The sequence below is a fragment of the Parasteatoda tepidariorum genome, chromosome 2 (genome assembly GCF_982258835.1).
Source record: "Parasteatoda tepidariorum strain Cologne lab strain chromosome 2, Ptep-v5.0, whole genome shotgun sequence".
Classification (NCBI taxonomy): Eukaryota; Metazoa; Arthropoda; class Arachnida; order Araneae; family Theridiidae; genus Parasteatoda; species Parasteatoda tepidariorum.
The window spans coordinates 432,485-441,116 of record NC_141756.1 but is presented as its reverse complement, the minus strand read 5'-3'; the positions used below and the strand labels follow the sequence as shown (position 1 = coordinate 441,116).

Here is an 8,632-nt window from a genome sequence, read left to right as displayed (position 1 = left end):
GAAAGTGAAAAACTTGAGTTTCAGGGCCATATAATTTTAGATGGACTGAAACAGAGGGAAATATTCCGTAATTTGATGCACAATTTTTTAAACTGTATCATTGAAAATATTACTGATAGATTGGGAGATTTGGATAAAATCGAAATGTTCAATATATTTATACCTAGCAGGATGCCCCATAGTTCGGAAGAATTACAGCATTATGGTGTAAAGGAAATCCGTTGCATTTTCAATTTGTTTTCGGAATCTCCCAGAAAAGATTTTCAGTTTACAGAAACTGAATTACTTTGTGAATGGGGATTATTTAAACACATCTTAATGCAACGATGTAAAAACATGTCATTTAATGAATTACTTTTATTTTTATATACCAATGATGTGTCTGAACAGTACCCATTAATAACTTCTGTTATAGAGTATTGTGCAACAATGCCAATGCACACTGTTGACTGTGAAAGGGGCTTTAGCTGCCTTAATTTGATTAAAACTAATATTCGAAACAGGTTGTTAATCAACCATGTAAACAATTTGTTAATGATTAATATTGAGGGCCCTGAAAGTGCATTTAACTTTCAAGAAGCATTTGTAAAATGGGCAAACATGAAAGAAAGGAAGATTGTTAATTATAAACCAAAATGTTTTGATAAATAATAAATGTGTTTTTGTTTTTTTTTGTTATAGGTATTCTTTTTGATATTCTTGTACATTAAGCTATTCTTTGTCAGATAACTTACAGTACTTGTTTGATATAAAGTAATTTTATAAGCCTAATGGCATTTTAGCATTTTGCTAAAACTTTTTTTCAGATTTTAGCTTTTTTGCTAATGAATTTTTAGACTCAGCTTAAACCCTGCTACAGACAGAGAGCATTCTTTCATCTCAGATATCTTTAAGCATCCTATAGGCGTCTCATTTTCCCTTCCTTTTTTTAGCGAAAAGAGTCCATATCTCAGAAAATTCAAATTGTCTTCCTTTCGAGGGGGGGGGGGGTTGAGATACAAATAAATGGTAACTTACGATTGAAGAAAGTGGGAGGCCTAGGAAAAGAAAAGTTTCTTGATTGACTTAATTTTTAACCAATAACATTGTTTAAGCTCCAATCAGTAACTAATTTCCCGTATTTACACACCCCAGTATATACACACAAATTAAACATTTTAGTAAACACTTTACACCTTAGAGTATTTCGTTTCAACTTGGTTCGTGTTAAGATTATTTTACATTTTTCGAATTGTTTACTTTTTATTTAACCTTATCGATTATTTTATTATTTGAATTTTGTGACTATTTGAAAAGAAAAGTTTCGGGCAACGATCATGTAAAGAGGAACAAGACCCGTGCAGAAATTTTAGATTTGACGTAAGTAACCAATTATTCTATTTAAATTGGTTCATCTTCCTTTTCCCCAATGTTTATTGAAAATGAAAATGTTTTTATAAACAATACTTGAAGAATCTTCCATTACATTGGGGAAATAATTTTAATTATTATACTTTGAACAGGTTTTTAAAGGCAGATTAATGAAATATAAGTTAAATTTTGTTCAAACAAATCACTAAGTTCTTTTTAAGAAAAGCCAAAGTCAGGTGTTTGATAAATAACGTTGTTAAAATGGTTAACTTTGATGTACCTCCACTTAGGAAATATTTATTTTCAAAATTTTTCTTTTATCATCTTTACCTGCACCGACATTTTAAATTCAAAAGTTCTTTTTCTTATTTTTTTTTTTTTTTTTTTTTTTTGGTGTTAAAATGTGTACTAAGATCTAGCAGACGGTATTTCAAAGTTGGTTATTTTAACTTATAATGTAACATTTAATGTATAATATGTAAAATAACTAACAATTTTTTCTTAAAAACTTAAAAGTTTCTTGAAGATGAAGAGCTATATCTGAAATTGTATAAGAAAATTAAATTTACAATGGAAAAACCAAATTTAAAATTATTACACAATGAATATTTATTTTAAAAATGTTTTTAAAAAAATTTAATATCTTTTACAATGAAATTCAATGAGTAAATTGCGGTATCAATACTTGCATCAATAAATCTTGGTAGAGCCACACGAAAAGCAAAAAGTAACAGAGTGGGAAGGAGATTAACAAAAGAGTTTAGCTCATAAACACTCTCAAGCAAACTATCATATGCTTAAAAAAAAAAAATTTAAAACTGCAAAACTCTTTAACCCCTTTTATTAGACCTGAAAATAAATACCCACTATGTGGAATGCAACAAAAAAAGTGTGAAATAAACAATTGCTTACTTTCGTCCATGGCTTATTTTAAAAATATATTTCCTTGAAGATGAAAAGCTATACTGAAATTTAAAAAGAAAAGAAATTAGATTTTGAAATGAAAAAAAAAAGAACCAAATTTAAATCTATTTAGCATTGAATATTTATTTGAAACTTTAATTATTTAATTTGAAAATGATTTTAAGAAATTGAAATATCCTTTACAATGAAATTAAATGGCAAATTCCGGTATCGATACCAGCGTAAAAAAAATTTCGTTAGTGTCACACAAAAAATAACACAGTGGGAAGGAGATCAACTAAAAGAATTTAGCTCATAAGCACTCCCAAGTAAACTATCATATATTTAAAAATAAAATCAAATTGCAAAACCTTTCAACTTCTTTTATTAGACCAGAAAAAAACTACTCGCTATATGGCAAATCAACAAAAAGAGTGCCGAAAAATATTAAATAAACAAATGCTTATTTTAAAAATCGTATAAGTACATCAATATAAAAAGATACTATAAGAATTCAAATTCATCAATTTATGGTTGAAAAAACCATGTAGGAGAATTCTTTAACAATTCACATATTTCAAAGTTGTAATATATATATTAATTATATATATTATTGTTGTAATATATATATAAAAAAATTTTTTAAACTTCATAAATAAAAATTTTAACACCTTTCAAAGCACCCTTCTTCATTTAACTTAAACACACTTTGAATAGACCATATTGTTGCTTATTTGCTATCATTTATAAATAATTATAATTAATCATATATCAAAAACATCTGTCTATAATCATACAATGAAAATAAAGATATTTAACTCATCATTTTGCAATATATTAAACAGGAAATTCAAATAATCTATAACATAAATAATGAAAAAATTTCAAACATTCTAAAATGCAATGGTTTAAACTAAAAAGTAGTCGATTAATTAATAATTATTTTAACATGGCAAATTTGTTTACTAAAAATTTATTTTTATCTTTATCATTGCAATGAAAAAAAAATTCGAACTGCAAAACTCTTCGTGACAAGCCAACAAAAAAAGTGGCGAAAAGTGTTAAATAAACAATTGTTTATTTTCTTCCATTGCTTATTTTAAAATTCGATTAATTTAAAAGAACATCGATGTAAAAAGACACTATATAAGAATTCATCAATTCATGGTTGAAAAAATCATGTAGAAGGAGAATTCTCTATTCACATACTTCAAAGTTGTAAATATATATTAAATATAGTTCGCCCCTCCCCCCAAATATGTTTACATGACGTTTTTTAAATGTCAGTATGCATAACATTAATTTTTTTAATTGTTCAATTAAATTTTTAGTCTCAGATTATATCTAATAGAAATTTATTTAAGAACTTTATTGAACAATAATTATGTATTCGACTAATTATTATCATATTAAATATTTAATGAATATTTATTAACTAAAAGAAGCATTACAGAATAGGACAAACTCAAAAGGCTTAATCCCGGGCAAACATATACTTATTTTTGTTTAAAAAAAATTGCAAGTTTAAAATCTAAACTCATGTTTGGGAAAATTGCAACACCATAAAGGACTTATGCGAGAGAGCTGAAATTTTCAGGAAATGCAAAGTAGAACATGATATGCAAATAATTAGAATTTCAGATCCTCAGCGCCGAGCAGCGCCCTCTGAACGGCTGATGGATCCGAACAAACAGACGGCTGTAGCGAGGCGTTTATGGCTATCGGTGGTTATCTGCTTGTGGTAAACGTTAGCTTAGTCATTACTTATGCTTCTTCGACGAAAAAGAGCGAGATTTCAACAACTGACGGAGTTTGAGCGGGAGAGAACCATCGGCCTTCGTGAAGCTGGATTGTCTTATCGTGCAGTAGCGGTTCGTGTGCTGCGCAACAGCAGCACAGTGATGCAAGTTTGGAAGCAGTGGACGGACGAGTGTCAGACAACTCGGAAATGTGGGAGTGGACTCCGAAATGTCACGTCAGCTCGCGATGATAGAAACCTGATCCGCATCGCGCTGACGAATCGTACGGCTCCCTCTAGACAACTGGCAGCACAGTGGTCAATAGCTACAGGTGTTTCATTGTGTGCTTCATCACTTCGTAGACGTCTGCTGCAGCGTGGACTGCGCGCTAGGAATCCTTTATACGGGACCCCCCCCACACACACACACACGATTATCCATCGCCACCTGCGGCTGCACTGGGCCAACCAGTATAGGGACTGGCGCGCTGATTGGCAGCGTGTCGTGTTTTCTGACGAATCTCGTTTCAATTTGTGATACCATGATGGCCGCATTCGTGTCAGACGCTATGCCGGTGAACGTCACCTTCTGGAGTGCGTTATCGAACGCCACAGTGGACGAACACCCGGAGTTATGGTCCGGGGTGCCATAGCATATCATGGACGATCTCAATTGCTACGAATTGTGGGTAATCTGAACAGCAACCACTACATCAGTGAAGTTCTACAGCCCCAAGCTGTTCCCTTCCTTCAAGCCTTGCCAGGTGCTGTATTTCAACAGGACAATGCCCGCCCTCATATTGCTAGGACTGTTCAACCCTTCCTTGCATAGCGATAGGTACAACTTCTTCCTTGGCCGGATTATTCCCCGGATATGTCGCCGATTGAACATGTGTGGGATTTCGTTGATCGGCGTCTCGCTCGTGATCCTCGTCCTGTTGCTTCTACAGACGAACTTTGGGTACGCATGCAAACAGTATGGAATTCTCTTCCTCAGACAGCCATTCAAAGTTTGCTTGACTCCATGCCACGTCGTGTAGCACCACTTATTGCGGCGCGTGGAGACTACACAAAATACTGATTTTGATCTCTTGTTATTGTCTGTTTGATTTGAAAGTTTAACCATTTATTTGTACCACTACCACTCAACTGTGTATTAAATTTCATTTAATTATGACGATTCCTTCATGGTGTTGCAATTTTCATAAACATGAGTTTATTTTGCGATTGCACTTGGCGGGACAGATCACGATACTGAAATCTTCCTAAGAAATCTAAATAAAAATGTTTAATTCCTTGTTTTACAATATTTCAGACATGAAATTTTAATACTGTAACAACATTGTCTGTATTGAACGTTAAACATTCTAGAATGTAATGGTTTAAACTGAGCTAAAAGTAGCAGATTATTAATTTTCTAATTGTTTTAACTTGACTAATTTGCTTACAGACAATTATTTTTATCTTTTTCACTGTTAGCAGAAAAACTTTGTCATAGTCGAATTACTTAGCGAACGTTGTTTTACAAGCATATTTTGAACTAATTACATTACTTATTATTTATAGCTACTAGCTAGACAATAAGTTAACAGAGAAGTCTATGTAGAAGAACTATGAAGAAGAACTATGTGCGAACAAAATGATCACAATTCATAATATTAACTGACTTTATTAGATACATGATTTTTAACTAAAGCAAAAACATTACTTACAATACTTCTTAAACGTTTCATGTAACTATCATTGAAATGTATGAAGTTTTCAAATAATTACTAAATTATAAAACCTTATGTAATTGAAAAGAAAGCAACCAAGCTCTAACAATATGGCGTCGTAAACAAACGTACAGAAGAGACATACAACTCAACAGTTGAAAAAGTTTTTCGAGTTCAATCGTTCGCAAACTACCACTAATATTATTTTTCGCTTTCTTTGCATTGGCTAAAAATGATATTTTAAGTAGATTAATTTATTGTTTTCTTTCATAAATAAATGTTTATTTATTAATAATATGGGATAATCTTTGGCAAAAATGTGGCGCTGTACCAAAAGTAATGAAATAGATGATTATTTTGAAAGTTCGTATGTTAGATCGAATACTATACAATCTTATATCATATTAGTTCTAATATTAGAGGATAGGATTCAAGAGTTTTGCGTTTTCTAGCACGGCAGTATTATATTGCATCTTTCTAATATTAGATTATATCTTTTTGTTATTGACCTTAAAAAATTATCAGTGTAGGGTATACCGGGCAGTGGCCCTTAACCTAAAAAAAGACATCAGTGTAGGGTATACCTGCCAAATGTATACCAGGCATTGGCCGTTGACCTTAAAAAACATCAGTGTAGGCCTGTAGGGTATACCGGGCAGGGCAATTCTATACTATGATTAATCTTTCTAGATTTTACTTAGATTTTCTTACCTCAACTTCATAAGAATACATGAAGAGATATAAAAAAATATTTCAGACACTATCTAATATTAGTTATGATTTTTAAAAAAATGTAATCAGAGTGTGAAAAATATTGTCTTTAAAAACATCAGATTAATTTAAAACTTATTAGAAATGTATATTTAAATCCGAAATTGATAAATGGCGCCATCGTTTTAATTTTAAAAATCTACTTGCAGAAAGAATAGGAGCTTATGTGTCTTCAAGGAAGATATTGGAATTGGATTTACTGCATAGTTCCTGCACCGAAGTGATGCGCAGTAAATTCTACTTCCCCACCTTTGAAATAAATGGAATGATCCAGTCTCAATCAGATTTACTGTGAGATTCAGGGGCTACTAAATTATTTAATTCTTATTTCAAAACTCAAGGCTAAACTCGATATGCCTTCACGCGTTGGCCTGCAGATCGAGTTTAGCCTTTCAAAACGTAACAGTTGCCATAGGTAAAGAGTTCGGATCTACGCCACCTATCGTCCGTTTCGATCGCTAATTAGCATGTGGAGAGTCAAAGAAGAAGGAACTACGCTAGTTTCTGTCCAGATTTTCAAATAGATCAGAAACTTTTAAGTTAGGAGACTATCTGGAACCAAAAACTGCATTAAACATAATTCTAGGAGAAAGCGTCGTTGAAATTTTAAAAAATATTTTTGACTATTAAACATGAAACTAAACTAAACTCAGTGGCGCAACAGCCCGTAGAGGGCCAATACCTACTGTGCCCATCTCAGTTTTCTTGACCTTGGGCACTGGGGTGCAGAAGCAGATGCTCTGGTTAGGTGGTCAGTCAAGCGCGGAACCCCCAGTGTTTAGTTCCCAAGCATGCGTGGTACTCATTTATCGACCCACTGAAAGGATGAAAGGTTGAGTTAACTTTGCCCGGCCCGAGGATCGAACCCAGGAGATGTGGTACGAGAGTGCGAAGTGCTGCCACTCAGCCTCAACCGGTCTTCTCCCTAGATGGCGTACTCAAGTGATGTGATAAACGCTTTTGTAAAAATAAGCATATCAGATTGTGCTTGAGTATCTCGGCTACTGCTCAATAAATTATTATTTTTTTTTAGATTGTAGTAGTAGTTATTTTACAGCTTGTCTGCTTTGTTTTTGTGTCAATTTCTGATGTCATATCGTTAGTGAAATTGTCTTGTGATTAGAAAGTTATTTATTGCTGTAATTAAAATTTAAATATATTTCTTGAAATAATAAAAATATATAAGGTATAGTTGCTATTATATCTTTTATAACTTGCAGTTTTCTGACTTTAGCACAGCAAGTTATGTTATTGTGTTTCAAGATATTTCTTCCTATTCATCTATTTTATTCGCTTTTTTGTATTTCTTTGGATTTTGTTTTATCTTAGTAATTTAGATAAACTAAATTAGTGTTGCATTAACCATAATGCTATGTTTTTTTTCCTAATTCAGTTAAAGTCTTAACATAAATTTATTGCTTAATTTTTGACTAAAAACCAGCATTCTCTTTATTATCGAATTTATTGTTGAATTAACTGATTTTTTTTTAAATTTAAAATTCCATTTTCAAATATTTAGCTGTAGCATTTCAAAATCTGAGTGATTGTATTATTTTTAATTATAGGTAGGTGAGTTTCGGAAAAAAGGGAGACACAACACTTAAATCTTTTTAATTAATATTTGGACATTTGTCATTTTCTTCAGAAATATATAAATTTCTAGAATCTTAACAGTTCAATACATATTATTAAACTGTTAAAATTTATAACTTATTAATTTTTGGAAAATCAGCAGTAAACTCAGTTTTACTCTTTATAATTTTACAATGCTGAAAATTTCTATTTTTTTATATACTGTCTTTAAATTTATCCTTCTAATACTAAAATATTACATCTCACTTAGAACCTTCTAGATTTTTGAAATTAATGTTTTTTGTATACTAAACAGAGTTATTTCAGTAAAAAATATGAAACAATTAAACAATCTATCTTTATTGCTGATACATTATATAGCAATATAAACAAGAGGCTGTTAAAAGCATTTCTCACAGCATCGTTCTCTGCAATACAATGTGATAGAGAATTCAGCACTATTTTTGGCAGTGTGTTGATGTATTATAAATGTCATTACTTTAAGAGTCTTATCACACACAAACAAAAACATTTTGTTAGATTATTCATATTTATAATTAATGACATTAAAACTGTTTAAATA

General features: G+C 31.4%; 1 protein-coding gene across 2 annotated transcripts in view; it reads left to right on the top strand.

Moving 5' to 3' along the window:
- Positions 1-7,456: 7,456 nt before the first annotated feature.
- Hrs (Hepatocyte growth factor regulated tyrosine kinase substrate) overlaps positions 7,457-8,632 on the top strand; it is a 71,045-nt gene continuing 69,869 nt past the window's right edge. Inside the window, exon 1 of one of the 2 annotated variants that reach the window (XM_087156748.1) lies at positions 7,457-7,663. The gene's annotated coding sequence lies outside the window, so the exon portion shown is untranslated. The remainder of the gene's footprint in view (positions 7,664-8,632) is intronic. The other variant, XM_087156749.1, reaches the window with a different exon arrangement.